An 18,550-nucleotide genomic window follows, 5' to 3' on the forward strand; every position below is an offset into this window, starting at 1 on the left:
CCGCCCATCTGGCCGGGTTCCCCCAGCCACTCTGGGCGGCTTCCAACAAAATATTAAAATACAGAAATCCATCAGACATTAAAAAGCTTCCTTGAACAGGGCTGCCTTGAGATGCCTTCTAAAGGTCTGGTAATTGTTGTTCTCTTTGACCTCTAGGGGGAGGGCATTCCACAGGGTGGGTGCCACTACCGAGAAGGCCCTCTGCCTGGTTCCCTGTAACTTGGCTTCTCACAGTGAGGGAACCGCCAGAAGGCCCTTGGCAGTGGACCTCAGTGTCCGGGCAGAACAATGGGGGAGGAGACGCTCCTTCAGGTATACGGGACCGAGGCCGTTTAGGGCTTTAAAGGTCAGCACCAACACTTTGAATTGTGCTCGGAAACATACTGGGAGCCAATGTAGGTCTTTCAGGACCGGTGTTATGTGGTCTCGGCGGCCGCTCCCAGTCACCAGTCTAGCTGCCGCATTCTGGGTTAGTTGTAGTTTCCGGGTCACCTTCAAAGGTAGCCCCACGTAGAGCGCATTGCAGTAGTCCAAGCGAGAGATAACTAGAGCATGCACCACTCTGGTGAGACAGTCTGCAGGCAGGTAGGGTCTCAGCCTGCGTACCAGATGGAGCTGATAGACAGCTGCCCTGGACACAGAATTGACCTGCGCCTCCATGGACAGCTGTGAGTCCAAAATGACTCCCAGGCTGCGCACCTGGTCCTTCAAGGGCACAGTTACCCCATTCAGGACCAGGGAGTCCTCCACACCTGCCCGCCTCCTGTCCCCCACAAACAGTACTTCTGTCTTGTCGGGATTCAACCTCAACCTCAAGTATTGGAGGCCAGAGTTTTGGAGGGTGGCCTTGATGCTCTGCCTATGGGTCAGCTGCTGTCTCTTCCTCAGCGGCGGAGCAAGCCGATCGGGCGCCTGGAGCGGCGTGCGTGCCCTGCACCCACCTCATGAGAAGAGAAGACTCCCTGGAAAAGACCCTGATGCTGGGAAAGATTGAGGGCACAAGGAGAAGGGGACGTCAGAGGACAAGATGGTTGGACAGTGTTCTCAAAGCCATCAACATGAGTCTGACCAAACTGCGGGAGGCAGTGGAAGACAGAAGTGCCTGGCGTCCATGGGGTCATGAAGAGTAGGACATGACTAAAAAAAAGTGAAGGGTAAAGGGACCCCTGACCATTAGGTCCAGTCGTGACCGACTCTGGGGTTGCGCGCTCATCTCGCATTATTGGCCGAGGGAGCCGGCGTACAGCTTCCAGGTCATGTGGCCAGCATGACAAAGCCGCTTCTAGCAAACCAGAGCAGCACATGGAAACGCCGTTTACCTTCCCGCTGTAGCGGTTCCTATTTATCCACTTGCATTTTGACGTGCTTTTGAACTGCTAGGTTGGCAGGAGCTGGGACCAAGCAACGGGAGCTCACCCCGTCACAGGGATTCGAACCGCCGACCTTCTGATCAGCAAGCCCTAGGCTCAGTGGTTTAACCACAGCGCCACCTGGGTCCCTAGGACATGACTAAACAACAACAAATATATATTCAATTAGGATTCTAGGAAGGGCATCTATCATTCCCTCTAACCAATCAATGAATCAGTCCTAAACTTTATCTAATCTTAGTTAAAGCCACAGGCAGTGCCAAAAGCAAAGTGCACTATAAACACACAAATTCTTCATGCTTGTGATATTTGTACATTCTCACATGCTAGGGAAGATAGCATGGGTGGCTTGACTTGATAACCTGCTTCCATAGGGAGGTGGAAGCCAGCCTGGTAGATGGTGGCTTCCACTGCCTGGCTACAGGTGCTCATGGGGCAGAACAGATCCAAGAAGAGCCACCAGGATGCGGCCATGGTCAAGGCACATGTTTACGGGAAGCCATAGCCTCGTTGCAAGGGAGTATTAAGGCAAGACAAATGATCGGGATGAATGGAGAAGAGATGTATATTTCGACATGCAACTCTGAAAACTGAACATTTAAGTTATCATCGTTTCCATCTGAGTGGCTTCACCTGTGTGCACTCACAGTCAAAAATGTAGATATTGTCTTTGCAAAAATGCTCTTCTTGGTGGCTTGTGGATCTCCAGACTTTCAGTTCACTGAAGACTTTCAGAGTGAAAGCTTTGGCGCCTTCTCTTTCCAGACCCATGTCTAGCAGCAGGGTTCTCCCCTTTAAAGATAGTTGCCAAATGTCAGAAACCATGACAGCTTCGTTGCACACCAATTCAGGCTAGCAGAGGGCTCACTCACCGGGATTTGCCTGCTCTTAGGTCAATGGCAGACGCGGGTGGCGCTGTGGTGAGCCTCTTGGGCTTGCCGATCAGAAGGTCAGCGGTTCAAATCCCTGCGACGGGGTGATCTCCCGTTGTTTGGTCCCAGCTCCTGCCAACCTAGCAGTTCGAAAGCACTCCAAAATGTGCAAGTAGATAAATAGGTACCACTCCAGCGGGAAGGTAAACGGTGTTTCCGTGCGCCGCTCTGGTTTCGGTGTTCCGTTGCGCCAGAAGCAGCTTAGTCATGCTGGCCACATGACCCAGAAAAACTGTCTGCAGACAAACACCAGCTCCCTTGGCCTATAAAGCGTGATGAGCGCCGCAACCCCAGAGCCGTCTGCGACTGGACTTAACGGTCAGGGATCCTTTACCTTTAGGTCAATACATGCTCTCCTTTCAATGTTAGGTTATATATGTATATATATGCGGCTTAGGACCCTTGTACCTACGGGACCGCCTCTCCCGGTATGCCCCGCAGAGGACATTAAGGTCCACAAATAATAACATACTGGAGTTCCCAAGTCACAAGGTGGTTAGACTGGCCTCGACCAGGAACAGGGCCTTCTCAGTACTAGCCCCGACCTGGTGGAACGCTCTTTCTTAGGAGACTAGGGCCCAGCGGGAGTTGTCATCTTTTCGTAGAGCCTGCAAGACGGAGCTGTTCTGCTTGGCCTTTGGACTCAGTTTGACCCTGGTGTTACCCTCCCCTAAGGCTTTATCCTACAGATATTTAAATGAGGCTGCACTTGTAGATTGCTAATTTTAAACTTAAATTTTAACATTGTATTTAATCTGCATTTTAATTGAATTGTTTCTTTTATGCTTGATTTGATATTCTGGTTGTTAGCCGCCCTGAGAGCCCGGTCTTGACTGGGAAGGGCGGGGTATAAATAAAATTATTATTATTATTATTATTATTATTATTAATCTTTTTAAGAAGCTAGGGCAGCATCTTACCACATGGTGGTATCGTCAAATTCGGCACGGGCCCCAATCCTGTAATCTCTGTTGTGTAAGTGAGGAGAGGAAAGAAGTGCTACCCTCTTTGTTTTCAAATGAATCTCCACACCCAAAAAGGACAAGAGAAAAACCAAAGTGGTGTAATGGTTAGAGTGCTGGACTAGGTCATGGGTTTGAATTCTCACTCAGCCATGAAACTCGCTGTGTGACGTTGGCCCAGCCAATGGAGGTGAGCAGGAGAACGCTTGAGCTCGTTGGAGGAAAAGTGGCATATAAATGCAATATATATAAACAAAAAAGCTGGGTTTTTCTTTCTATTTTTTTTTTTTTACAATATGCCAGTTCCTGTACAGAATGTCACATACACACAGAAGCACTGGAGACCAAGACTTCTTGTCTTGGAGCAGAAGTAGGATAGACTTGAACAGAAGCCCCACATGGCTGTATTGGAAGGAGGAAAGCAGAAATTATGAGTGTCTGCAAGATACTAGTTTATTATGGCCAGTGGAGGCTCATGTGATAGAGCCAAAATAATAATAAAAAAATCCTTCAGTAGCACCTTAATAGCATGCACACGAAAGCTTATACCAAAATAAAAACTTAGTTGGTCTTTAAGGTGCTACTGAAGGAATTTTTTTATTTGTTTATTTTTTATTTTGTTTGTTTATTTTTTTTATTTTGCTTCGACTCAGACCAACACGGCTACCTACCCGCGATAGAGCCAAGATTGCTTAGACCAGGCATGTCCAACAGGTAGATCGTGATCTACCGGTAGATCACTGGAGGTCTGTGGTAGATCACCGGTAGATCAGTGGCTCCTCCCCCCCAAAGAAGCTAAAAAACTTTGGCTCCCCTAAAAAAAACTCAACACCTTTGCCCTGCACCCCTAAAATGACCCGAACCACCAAAAACAGGGCTTTCCTTCCTAAAAAAAACACCTCAATGTCGCTTTCCTCCTTCCTAAAGAAGCTCAACAACTTTTACATGAACCCCCAAAACAGGGCTTTCCTTCCTAAAAAAGCTCAACTTTGACCTGAACCCCCCAAAAGGGGGTAGATCACTGCCAGTTTTCAACTCTGTGAGTAGATCACTGTCTCTTGGAAGTTGGCCAACCCTGGCTTAGACAAAGTAAAACAATGGGAGCCTTGAGCTTTAGGGCCCGGAAAGTAGCCTGAAATCACCCGAAAGCATAGCTCCATTTGTGGAGGTAAGTGGATCTGGCCCAGCCAATAGCTATATGTGAGAGGCCCATGTGGCACTTTCAGTTGCTCCAAGGAAGGGTGGAATACGCAAGCCATATATCAGAGATAAGCAACTATTGGAGTACAAGGAGTTGCAATTGGAAGCATCATTAGTTAAGCCATTTCAAACTCAACTGGACAAAGCAGTCAAGCACAGAATGTAAAGAACAGGATACTAGCAGGGGAAGAACAAGATAACCTGATGGGTCCTTTCAGTTTGTTGGGAACTTGCCCAGGTCCAGATTGCGAGATAGCATAGCGCAGTTCAGATTAGCCCATGGGCATAATCCTGCAAGATGCTCTTCTCAGCGAGCCGTATCAAAATGAACAGGAGCTGTGCAAAGGCAAGGCAGAACTCCCTGACAAATTGTGCCCCAGGATGGCCTATGCAGGAAAGGTTCACTTCAGTACTGAACCCTTGGTGGTTCTCCACACTTTCCGTGAATTTTTGCCCTTGAAAAATACTGTGTGTGAGTGAGTTGACAATGAGTATCAGCCGGCGTAGATCCATCAGTGGTGGCTCATTCTCTTTTTCTTTTTCTTTTATTATTTTTATTAATTTTTCAAAAAGAAATACAAAATAAAAATACAGAAATAAGAAGAAAAAAAGTTTCATACATCATTTACTAAAATAATTCTTGTATCTGTGACTTCCTCCTTCCCCCCATCCACGTTTCTATTAGTAACTAACACAGCGCTAACGTTTTCAACACTCTTCACTTTTTCTAATACCAGACTTCTTATACCTATTATCAACCCAATTCTTATTATAAATCTATGCATTTATACATTAAATCTTATACTCTAAAAATCATGAATCTTACTCCTTGCTCCTTTAAACTTCTGCTTCTATAGCCTCTTTGTACTTCCACTACCTATATTGTCCATTTTTTAACTTAAAGTTCTTTTCTAAATAAATCTTAAATTTCTTCCAGTCTACTTCCACCATCCTCTTTCCCCTGTCGCGGATTCTCCCAGTCAGTTCAGACAGTTCCATATATTCCATCAACTTCATCTGCCATTTGTCAATCGTCGGTAGATCTTCTGTTTTCCAAGTCCTTGCTAATACAATTCTGGCTGCCGTTGTGGCATACAAGAAAAATGTAATGTCTTTCTTTGGCAACTCTTTCCCTGTAATACCAAGTAAAATAGCCTCTGGTTTTTTAACAAATGTGTTTTTAAACACCTTCTTCAGCTCATTATAAATCTTATCCCAGAAGTTTTTTACTCGGGGGCATGTCCACCACATATGGTAAAAGGTCCCTTCCGATTCTTTGCATTTCCAACACTTATTATCCTTTTTATGATAAATCTTTGCCAGTTTCACTGGCGTAAGGTACCATCTATACATCATGTGGTGGCTCATTCTCATGTGTGAGGCAATGATAATGGAAAATCATGAAACAGATCAGAGGTTCCTCCTCTTGGCCTTGATGTGCCCATCTTAGAACAAGCAATTACTGTTTATTATAATACACATCATCTTTGTCCCCCCCAAATCCTCAAAGACCTAAAGACATGGACCCGCTATTTTGCTTTTAACTTCATTCAGATAACGCTAAAACAAAAACCACGAAGATGCAGTGTAACACCACGAATTAAGGCAGAATACATTTGTGCACGCGCGCACACACACACACACACACCCACACACCCTGCTGCCTTGTTTGTAAACTCCAGGTTTAATTAGCTAGCAGCTGAAATCTTCCAAGGTGTCACTTGCAAGCTGAACAAACTTGTAGATTAACAAAGCTCTATATTTTGGTCGGCTGGTCTATCCATCCATCAGTCTCTTTGTTAAGCCTGTTTCTTTTAACGGCTAATTATACTGTTCAGGAAACATCTCTGCAGAAATAAATATGGTTGCACGCTACCCAATACCCACGCTCCCAGTACATTTCCGAGCACAATTCAAAGTGTTGGTGTTGACCTTTAAAGCCCTAAACGGCCTCGGTCCAGTATACCTGAAGGAGCGTCTCCACCCCCACCGTTCTGCCCGGACACTGAGGTCCAGCGCCGAGGGTCTTCTGGTGGTTCCCTCGCTACGAGAAGCCAAGTTACAGGGAACCAGGCAGAGGGCCTTCTCGGTAATGGCACCCACCCTGTGGAATGCCCTCCACTAGAGGTCAAAGAGAACAACAACTACCAGACCTTTAGAAGGCATCTCAAGGAAGCTTTTAATGTCTGATGGATTTCTGTATTTTAATATTTTGCTGGAAGCCGCCCAGAGTGGCTGGGGGAACCCGGCCAGATGGGCGGGGTATAAATAATAAATTATTATTATTATTATTACCCAAATCTCTGAGCAGTGCAAAATTCCCGGGGGATCCAGAGTTTGTGTTTCCTTTTGGAAAATGAGGCACAGGGGAGACTGTGGTGTCTTTAGGATATATTGCTTATTTACACATATATACAACCTGAGCCTGCGAGGGAGGGGCTCACAGCATTAACACCCCCAAGACGGTCTTGCTTCTCCCATCGCCACAGCCTTAGATTCCAGCAGGAATCAGGCATGGCTCTCTCTGCCTTCCCAGGCCGCTGCTTTGCTTCCAGCTTCTACCTCACGTAACTAAACTCTCCACACTGGCCTTATGTCTTTATAACTAACAGACAGTTGAGCAAGGGAGGCCCACCTATTTGTCCTCTGGCACAGAGCCCACTCTCTTTGTTCTCTTAAGGACCTATACTTAGAAAGCCATCATCAGGCTGGTCTGGCTATTCCAGAAATCCATCCACGCTGCATCCAAGAATTAAGAGGACTCGGGCACACAGCCTGGCCTCCCGCCCAACACAGAACTTCTCCAAGCAACAAATCCTCCATCTCCACATCTTATTTCCGGAGAGGAGCCAAAAATTAAAATTACTAAAGCACCAAAGGGAGGGGGGAACCCACTTGTCTTCCAATTCAGAGCAAAATAGTACACTTCAGTGTACCTGAAGGAGCGTCTCCACCCCCATCATTCAGCCCGGACACTGAGGTCCAGCACCGAGGGCCTTCTGGCAGTTCCCTCACTGCGAGAAGTGAGGTTACAGGGAACCAAGCAGAGGGCCTTCTCAGTGGTGGTGCCCACCCTGTGGAACGCCCTCCCACCAGATGTCAAGGGAATAAACAACTATATGACTTTTAGAAGACATCTGAAGGCAGCCCTGTATTGGGAAGTTTTAAATGTTTGACGTTTTATTCTGTTTTTAGTGTTCTGTTGGGAGCCGCCCAGAGTGGCTGGGGAAACCCAGCCAGATGGGCGGGGTATAAATAATAAAATATTATTAGTATTATTATTATTACTACTACTACTACTACTACTACTACTACTACTCTAGCTTTTGGAAGTACAGGAACGCATCCCCATAATCACATATCCTCAAGCCCAACCCAAAACTGCAGGTATCTGCATTGATTGATCCATATGTATAAGTGTACCTTGCCAAGGGGCTTCAATAGGTAGCTTGGTGTCCGTTTTATTAGGGTCACCAGGTAGTCATAGAATAGATGTTTCTAAAGTAAGTTCGGCTTGTAAAACACACTGAGCGTTATCAAAAGATCTCCAGCCAGCTGAAATGCAACCTTTAGCTTTTAATTAGAAGTGCCCACAATCTCATTATCACCACCTCCATCACTTGCCAGAGCAAAGAGAGTCCCGTTAGTTATCCTGGAGCTCTGGCAGATGACATCATCGCTCCTGCTCTGGGGAGGGGAATATCCTGGAGCTCTGCTCAGCATTCCCCCCCCCCCCCGCCCCGCTCCACTATCTCTCTCTCTAGAGTTTTAATACAAGGGAGAGGAAGGGGTGGGGAGGGGGAGAGAGAAACGTAGCTTGCATCATCCTTCAGGGAGGGGCAGGACACCCCATTAATGATTTTCACATTCCAGAGATTCACATTCCTTGGACTCTGAACCAGGGAACCGTTCTCAGAACATTCTGCGTCATTAACAAACCATTTGCCTGCCAAGGATATAGCCTGCCAGTGTGGCTGGAATTCATAGGAATACGAAGCATTTCCCCAAGCCATCCAAGATGCAACGGTCCCACTTCTGTAAGCCTCCCACCTAGTTCCATCAACTCACTCCCATTAGGATTTTAAAATCTTATTCATTACGTTAAGTGTAACATGCCCCTTTTACTTCTTGTTATTTTCATCTCATTTCCTTATTTATCATCTTGTATGCAGCAGGAGAATCTTGCCTTTTGCACGGGGGAAAACATACTTTGGATGAAAATGTCACGTTTAAAAATGGGGTGCCTTTAGACAGCGGGGTAGCATGGGAGGGCCACAGAGGTGGTCATCCCAAGTGCAAAATTTCAATATCCAGTGCTGCCTCAATGCAGCTGTGTGCTGCCATCACTGGGCTCCATTGAAAACAGCTTCTCCATGCGAACCAGTAAGTGACCTCTCTAAACGACAGAATGACTCTTCTATTCTTATCTCTGCAGCTGCAGTCTCCTGGGTGATGCCCATTAGGCAGTCGGATGCACATGTGTACTCCATCTGTTTTCCTCCCACCCACCCCTCTTCATGGCCCTGGGCACTGGCAACCCACGCTACGCCACTGCCTTTAGAGAAAGAAATATGATAAACCGGCACTTCCTTCGTTAAGGATGGAGAGAGCTTCATGCTGGTGTATGCTCTTGCTGTGGGTTTCACAACCCCAGGAAACATGTATATCATAGCACATCCAAACTATACTGACACTGGACTCTAGTTGTAATCCATGAAGCTACCAAAAGCTTCAGCAGAAATGGGCCCTCATCCAGCAGTGAGTCCACTTCCTCACTGCTATTATCATCAGACCCAGCTCTCCTTTTCATTGGACACTGAGGTCCAGCTCCGATGGCCTTCTGGCAGAAGTGAGGTTACAGGGAACCAGGCAGAGGGCCTTCTCGGTAGTGCCGCCCGCCCTGTGGAACCCCCTCCCATCAGATGTCAAGGAAATAGACAACTATCTGACTTTTAGAAGACATCTGAAGGCAGCCCTGTTTAGGGAAGTTTTTAATGTTTGATGTTTTATCGTGCTTTTAATGTTCTGTTGGGAGCCTCCCAGAGTGGCTGGGGAAACCCAGCCAGATGGGTGGGGTATGGAAATATTATTATTATTATTATTATTATTATTATTATTATTATTATTAGGTTGGCTTGCCAGGCAAGAGAGTCAATGAGCAAGCAGACCAGTGGCATCCACAGCTCCTCTCTCTTACAACCATCGCTTTCATTTAGTTATTTATTAAATTCATATTCTACCCTTCATAAATGAATTAAAACATTTTTAAAAGATCTTAAAAGCTGATTCGGGCTAAATTCGGCTTGTGTTGTGGCAAGCACATGAACATTTCACCTTGAGTCCCTGTCAGGGGAAAAGGCAGGGTATAAATTAATATATAATATGCAGCAATAACAATAACATCTCCTCCATGGACCGGAACCTGCTGTAAGTTGCCATGAGCTGGACTTTCCGCATGGCCTTAATGCAAAGAAGCGATCTCGAGACTTGAGTTGGACACAAACGCCCACAAATACCCAGCTCCCAGTTTCATCGTTCACATTTTGAATGTGAAATTTAACATTTTGAAATGGCGCTTAGCTTTAAATGTTATACTTTGAGTATTTTGGTTTTGTCGCCATTTCTTGATTTGATTTTGGCTAGCATCAGATATGAAATCTCATGAGATGTCAAATGTTAGATACACTCAAAAAATGAAATGCTGTGGCCTGGCAACTATTAAATACTGTCAGATATCCAATATTGAAATAAAATACCATCAGATGTCAAATGATACGGATTGGGGCACTGCATGGCTGCTTTTCCTGTAAAATAAAAGTGGCCAGCCAAAGCACACTTTTTTAAGTCTGTTAAAATTTGCATTTGGACTACAGCTTCCCTGTGAAAGGATATTCTTGGCTGAAGACATTGCAAATACTCTGTGCGGATCTCTTGATTTAGGAAATTAATAATGATGTTGATGATATGCCTATGTAGGTTAGTTTTAAAAAAAAACAACTGGCTGTGTCAATTAAGTTGGTTTGCATCACCACAATATTTATAGCATTTGAGACAATGGCATATTTATTTACGTAATAGATAAAAGGATGCACTAAAAGGAAGACCTGTGGACTTCATTGGCTGATAGGCTTCAAAACAGTGAATCTTTTCAATCATGACTCAGAATGTGAGCTGATCCTTTTATTAAATTAACCTTTTGAGCTGTGAGACTCAAACAAATTATCCATGACCATCAGCTAACATGGTCTTAAATGAGGTACCAGATCTTTATCAGGCGAGCTGAGGAAACGGCTTGTTTGTGTTTGCAAAGGAGGAGGGAGCTCTTTCAACTCTGCAAATCTCAATGCACATGAAACTGTGGCTAACAGCCTGACAGGTGGCGTTTTTTTCCCTTGCCTTGTGCTGTAATGAAAGGGTCAACAGAACCATTTGAGCAGAGTATGAGATGCAAAGCCTTAAGCAACCAAACAACCCAAATTCCAGCGGTTGCCAGGACACCTAGTATTGGTGGGGGAGAACAAATTTTACACTTTCATTTCTCCATAGGGGTGAATGTCAACATTGCACTTTTCCTCTTCTTTTTGAAGAAAGTTGAGCCTGAACAGTAGCTCAACCTGCTACTTGTCCCTGGTTAGCCTCATACATAAGAACTAGGCTTTCACATTGCTGTTTATCGTGTTTTCTTTTTTTTTCTTTTTTTTAAAGAAATTTATTAATTTTTCCAAATAAACACATTAAACACAATAAACAAAACAAAACATTCAACAACAAACACAACACACACAAATTTTCTCTTTTTAATATCTATTCCCCTATCTCGAATTCCCAATGCTCTGCCGAGCTTTGACTTCCCTCCCCTCATTTGGTTTTCTTATCAACTCTTATCTTGCAGCTCCTTTACTCCTTCTATTTAAAGTCATTTCGTAGGATTTATTTCAATCCTGCAAGTGTCTTTTAAACTTCTACAGTTCCTCTCCATATAGTCCACAAATTTACTCCAGTCTTTTTGGAACTTTGCCTCTCCCTGGTTTCGGATCCTGCTAGTCAGTCTTGCTAATTCCGCATAGTCTATCATTTTTGTCTGCCGGTCTTCGATCGTCGGTAACTCCTGAGTTTTCCATTTTTGGGCTAACAAAGTCCTTGCCGCGGTTGTCGCATACATAAATAATACTTGATCTCCTTTTACAATTTCTTGTCCTATATGACCCAGTAAAAAAGCCTCCAGTTTTTTTGGGGGGAAGTATATTTAAAAATCTTTTTCAATTCATTATATATCATTTCCCAAAATCTTTTAACTTTTCCGCATGTCCACCACATATGGTAAAATTCACCATCCTTCTCTTTACATTTCCAGCATGTTTTACTACTCATCCTATACATCTTAGCTAATTTTACTGGTGTTAAATACCATCTGTACATCATCTTCAAGACATTCTCTTTCAGGGCAGTACATGCAGTAAATTTCAATGTTTGATTCCACAATTTCAACCACGCATCGTATTCAATAGTATACCCAAAATCTTTTGCCCATTTTATCATCACATCTTTTGTCAATTCATCCTTCGTATACCTCTGTTTATCGTGTTTTCAGCCTTACGTTCAATTCAACCCATTTCCGCATCAGTTTGCAAATCTTAATTTCAAAAACCTGCATGACAACATTTGTTCTTTTTCATTTTGCATAATACATCCATTTTTGAAAGCCATTCCCCTAATATAGCAAATATTTGCTTGTTACTTTCACCTAATATACACAGTTCTTGTCAGGATTCAATTAGATGCTAGGAGAGGATATATTTATTAGATATTATCCTTCCCTTCTTCACATTTGTGAGTTGGGCAGCATGCTTAAAAGAGAAGCTTAAATAGGCTAGTGTTAGCCTTTTAGTATTTGTAACACACGATCCTTTAAGGCAGACTGGATTTTCCTGTTTTACCCCTCTTTTCCCTTTTTATTTATTAAAATAATAATCGCACACACAAACAGTTTTGAGAAAAAGCAAAAATGCCATTTAATCATTCCAAAAGCATCTTAAAAGAATAACAGATACAGTAGCTTGATGCAGGCGGGCTTAAAATGGCAATTAAGTTACTAAGATGTGGTTACAGGTAGGTAGCCGTGTTGGTCTGGGTCGAAGTAAAATAAAAAAATTCCTTCAGTAGCACCTTAAAGACCAACTAAGTTTTTATTTTGGTATGAGCTTTCGTGTGCATGCACACTTCTTCAGATACCTTCAGGTATCTGAAGAAGTGTGCATGCACACGAAAGCTCATACCAAAATAAAAACTTAGTTGGTCTTTAAGGTGCTACTGAAGGAATTTTTTTATGTTACTAAGATGTATTACGCCTAGATTAAAAATGGAGCCTGAGTGGAAGCTGAGATTTGCAGCTGTTGTCACGTTGCAGGCGTGGTGGGAAAGAGTGTAAAAAGTGTGTTTCCAGGCAGAGAGAACCCTATTCCTGTCGGGGGTACAAAGGGAAATGATCTCACAGAGTTCTCTCTAGCAAGTTGACAGGAAAACTCTATGAGCCTCAGACCCTTCATGTGTCTATCTGGCGAAACATGAGTTGTTGGTTTGCATGCATTAAACACCCCACACTTCTGTGCACAGTTTTCTGTGCACACCTTTCTGCAGTATTTTTGTGCACATTTTGAGGGTGAGAAACCTTGCTGTGCACTGATGCACATGAACACTTCTTTTCAAAACAACCATGTGCTAACAATTTCAAATGCCCTTTCAAAAAAATGCTGCCGTGCTCCCCTGTGCATAGAAATATTTTTAAAGTCCTAAGTGCTGATCTACACTGGGGGTGGGGCAGATCCAGAAGTCCCCCATGAACACCATTTATAACTTTTGAGTGGGGTAGTACTGTACTTCATGAGAAGGATTTTTAAAATGTTCCTTAAACTCAATCCAATGCAGAAATACAATTAGAGAGATTGCCTTGGATGGAGGTGGGGAGCGAGCTGTCCAGCATATATGTAGCGGTGAAAGTCATGTGATTTGAGAAGAAGAAGAAGAAGAAGAAGAAGAAGAAGAAGAAGAAGAAGAAGAAGAAGAAGAAGAAGAAGAAGAAGAAGAAGAAGAAGGAGGAGGAGGAGGAGGAGGAGGAGGAGGAGGAGAGGAGGAGGAGGAGGAGGAGGAGGAGGAGGAGGAGGAGGAGGAGGGGGGGGGGAGAGGGAGAGGGAGAGGGAGAGGGAGAGGGAGAGGGAGAGGGAGAGGGAGAGGGAGAGGGAGAAGAAGAGTTTGGATTTGATATCCTGCTTTATCACTACCCGAAGGAGTCTCAAAGCGGCTAACAATCTCCTTTCCCCTCCTCCCCCACGGAGGAGTCCGCGGAGTACTTAAACTGAAAAGACTCAAACCGAGGCGTACTTAAACCGAGGTATGACTGTACAGCTCTTGGTCATGTGGAACAAAATTTACATGTAATTAATTAATCGGTCAATAAATTGGTTTAAAGGCAGGAGAAGTTATGGAAGTGGTTGACAGCCCTAAAAATAATACCCTAATAAAACGTAGTATTGTGCTTACAGCCAGCAGTAAATATAGTGGCAACAGGGTGAGTTTTCCCTGTTTAGATGACATGAAGATTCAAATCCATGTCACCTTTCCACAGGTGCCCCAACCTCGTTCTGCCCAGAATCTCAGAAGTTCCCCCCCCCCTGTTGTCAATTGTGCAAAAACCCGAGAACTTCCAGGCATGGTAGATGGGTACAGAGAGGAAGAATGGCTTCCTCCCTCCCTTTTGACAAAGTCTGGTTTGATGTATACCCCAGCATAGCAGAGTGTGAGATCACCTCCCCCCCCCCATGGAAAATAATAAAAAAAAGCCTGAACAGACATACTGTTTAATGCAATGGAGCTCTCCCAGTAGGCTTGATGTAGTTTGATCGTCCACAAACACTACTGATGGCTCATTAAGTTAAACATCAGTTCCCTCCAAGTGTGTGGAGTTAGAATCATAGAATCATAGAGTTGGAAGAGACCACAAGGGTCATCCAGTCCAACCCCCCGCCAAGCAGGAAACACCATCAAAGCATTCATGACAGATGGCTGTCAAGCCTCTGCTTAAAGACCTCCAAAGAAGGAGACTCCACCACACTCCTTGGTAGCAAATTCCACTGCCAAACAGCTCTTACTGTCAGGAAGTTCTTCCTAATGTTTAGGTGGAATCTTCTTTCTTGAAGTTTGAATCCATTGCTCCGTGTCCGCTTCTCTGGAGCAGCAGAAAACAATATTTCTCCCTCCTCCATATGACATCCTTTCATATATTTGAACATGGCTATCATATCACCCCTTAACTTTCTCTTCTCCAGGCTAAACATACCCAGCTCCCTAAGCCGTTCCTCATAAGGCATCGTTTCCAGGCCTTTGACCATTTTGGTTGCCCTCTTCTGGACACGTTCCAGCTTGTCAGTATCCTTCTTGAACTGTGGTGCCCAGAACTGGACACAGTACTTCAGGTGAGGTCTGACCAAAGCAGAATACAGTGGTACTATTACTTCCCTAGATCTAGATGCTATACTCCTATTGATGCAGCCCATAATTGCATTGGCTTTTTTAGCTGCTGCATCACACTGCTGACTCATGTCAAGTTTGTGGTCTACCAAGACTCCTAGATCCTTTTCGCATGTACTGCTCTCAAGCCAGGTGTCACCCATCCTGTATTTGTGCCTTTCATTTTTTTTGCCCTAGTGTAGTATCTTACATTTCTCCTTGTTAAAATTCATCTTGTTGCTGGTCGCACCTACTTGCCAGGGTCTGAGACCAGGATTTCGTCTGGAAATATCTGTGTTCCAAAACACAGGGAAATGGAGAAGCAGTTTCGATTCTGGCAGAGAGAAAAGACAATGTCTGTTTTTGGAAACAGCTTTGGTGTGATGGCTGCAAGGCTGCCCTAAAGCTGAGAGGGTGCTCTAGTAAGTAGCCCTGCAATGAAACAGATATTACAGAAGACCACGCCATTCACTGTGCTCAGGAAGGACTTGGCCATGTACCATTGCCTTGGTTAATTCCTACCACTCACAGAACTGGGGAGTATGAAACAAAACTAATTGCATTCTCCTGCACCTTTTAACTTGAAAGCAAGTTTCAGCATGGTTTACTCCCAGGAAACAACGCATAGGGTTGCAGCCTTACAAAACAATGGTTCAAAAGATAGTGTGGAAGAGGGAAGAGGGAGGTTTAGAGATATACCATAATCAGTGTGTGGATATAGACAACATTTGGAGTTCAAATGCATCAGCAGAAGCTTAAACTGAACACTGAATTATTGCTAGAGAACACTTGACTCTTCGATGTAATGACACAGAGTCTCTGAGACTGGAAAAAAAGAAAACTAAGTTGTTAAACGAAATTGTTTGTTTGTACCCCGCCCACCTGGCTGGGCTTCCCCAGCCACTCTGGGCAGCTTCCAGCAAAATAGTAAAACATGATAAAACATCAAACTTTAAAAGCTTCCTTAAAGAGGGCTGCCTTCAGATGTCTTCTAAAAGTCAGATAGTTGTTTATTTCCTTGACAACTGATGGGAGGGCGTTCCACAGGGCGGGCACCACTACCAAGAAGGCCCTCTGCCTGGTTCCCTGTAACTTTGCTTCTCATAGTGAGGGAACCACCAGAAGTCCTGCGTAGCTGGACCTCAGTGTCCAGGCTAAACAATGGGGGTGGAGATGCTCCTTTAGGTATAGTGGGTCGAGGCCATTTAGGTCTTTAAAGGTCAGCAGCACCAACACTTTGCTTGCTTGCTTGATAAGAAAGATTCTAGTTCTACAAGGGTCAGGTTGTTTTTTATTTTGATGATGATGATGATCAGTGCTTTTTTTCTTTAAAAATGTTTAGGGGTACTCTCATTTTCCTACTCAAATTGAAATACTGCCCTTCAATGAGGCCAAACTTAGATTCACAAAATGTTTAGGGGTATGCGTACCCCTGCGTAACCCCCCCCCAAAAAGCACTGCAAAGATCCATGCTTGCTCTTTGTTCTCAGCATAAAAGGCACACACAAGATGAGATGTTTCTAATTTATTTCTTTTCCCTGCCCTTAGTTTTTAATATATCTAGCGGGGGTTAGTTAGTTAGTTTATTTGGTTGTATGTTGTTTTGGGTTGCCTTGGGGAAGATAAAGCGACCAAGAAATTTAATAAATAATATAGAAAATAATTCCCAACGTAATGATGCAAGAGGAGAAGGAAATGACATCAGCAATCCTAAGAGTATCAGTCTAGCACAGGCATAGGCAAACTCTGGCCCTCCAGATGTTTGGGACTACAATTCCCATGATCCCTGACCACTGGTCCTGTTAGCTAGGGATGAGAGCTTTCACAGCTTTCTACTGCTCACAACCTATATAATAAGCTGGTCACATCCTTAGCCTGTTTTCTTTCTCTGCTCCCTGCTATCTGATTTCTTCTCATTGATGCTTCATCATTGACTAGAGATGTAGGACATGTGCCTAGTCACAGCTCGAACTCCAACCCTAAACTATAATATATATCTGCATGCTGCAGATAATGCCAAGGTTGCAGGTTCGATCCCCGTATGGGACAGCTGCATATTCCTGCCTTGCAGAGGGTTGGACTTAGATTATACTCAGGTATACTCAGGTATAATCAGGGACACAGGTGGCACTGTGGTCTAAACCACTGAGCCTTTTGGGCTTGCTGATCGGAAGGCCTAGCAATTCGAAAGCACACCAGTGCAAGTAGATAAATAGGTACCGCTGCGGCAGGAAGGTAAACGGCGTTTCCATGTGCTCAGGTTTCCGTCACAGTGTCCCGTTGCGCCATAAGCGGTTTAGTCATGCTGGCCACATGACCCGGAAAGCTGTCTGTGGACAAATGCCGGCTCCCTCAGCCTGAAAGTGAGATGAGCGCCGCAACCCCACAGTCGCCTTTGACTGGACTTAACCACCCAGGGGTCCTTCACCTTTACCTTTTATCTTCAGGGTCCTTTCCAACTCTACAATTCTATGATCGTTCTATGAAATACATTTTCAGCTGGTCTCGACCGCTACTGTGAAACTGAGTGAGTAAATCTATCTTTACTCATACGAAGACTGTTTTGCGTGTTTATTGTTTTAGAGGGGAGGTAAGGGGAAAATACCAGGGAATCCAGTCTGCAGTAAAGCATCCTGGATTACTTACATTAAAGGGCTAAAGCTTACTTATCAACAGCTCCCTTATATTTGCTGGTGAAGGGTTGTACTCTGCTGAACTCACAAACGCAAGGAAGGATAACATCTATGAAATATATCCTGGTTTCTTTCTTTTAATTGGGTTTTATAAACAAGAATAATGTTGTACAAACAAGTATACCAAGTTTTCTCATGTCATTTGTATATCACAGAAATAGCATACTAAATGTGGAAAAAAATATCTACAAGTTATGTTTCATTATTAGTGGTCAATGTACAGGTTCTTGGTTCAGAAAGAAAGAAAGAGGGAGGGAGGGAGGGAGGGAGGGAGGGAGGGAGGGAGGGAGGGGAGGGGGAATGGTGAGTGGGGTGTGGTCAGGTGGTTATGCTTCTATTTTTCTATTTGGGGGGGTATGGGTTCTCTTACTATTCACTTGTTGTATTTCCTGGGTGGTGAGAGAGGTTGGGGTGGCTTAGGGCAGGGGTCCCCAAACTAAGACCCGGGGGCCGGATGTGGCCCAATCGCCTTCTAAATCCGGCCCGCGTACGGTCCAGGAATCAGCATGTTTTTACATGAGTGGAATGTGTTCTTTTATTTAAAATGCATCTCTGGGTTATTTGTGGGGCCTGCCTGGTGCTTTTACATGAGTAGAATGTGTCCTTTAATTTAAAATGCATTTTTGGGTTATTTGTGGGGCATAGGAATTCATTCATTTTTCCCCCCAAAAAATATAGTCCGGCCCCCCATGAGGTCTGAGGGACAGTGGACCGTCCCCCTGCTGAAAAAGTTTGCTGACCCCTGGCTTAGGGTGTGGTTGGTTTTCCTTGGTTGGCTGCAGTGAGAGTTATTTGTGTGTGAGCGGGGAGTGTGTATTTTTTAATCAGGTTAGCCAGATTGATTTGTATGCTGCTGGCGGATTCTTGTTGTCTTGTTGGGCTGTGCATAT

This window comes from Zootoca vivipara, chromosome 5 (assembly GCF_965207765.1).
Source record: "Zootoca vivipara chromosome 5, rZooViv2.hap1.1, whole genome shotgun sequence".
Lineage (NCBI taxonomy): Eukaryota > Metazoa > Chordata > Lepidosauria > Squamata > Lacertidae > Zootoca > Zootoca vivipara.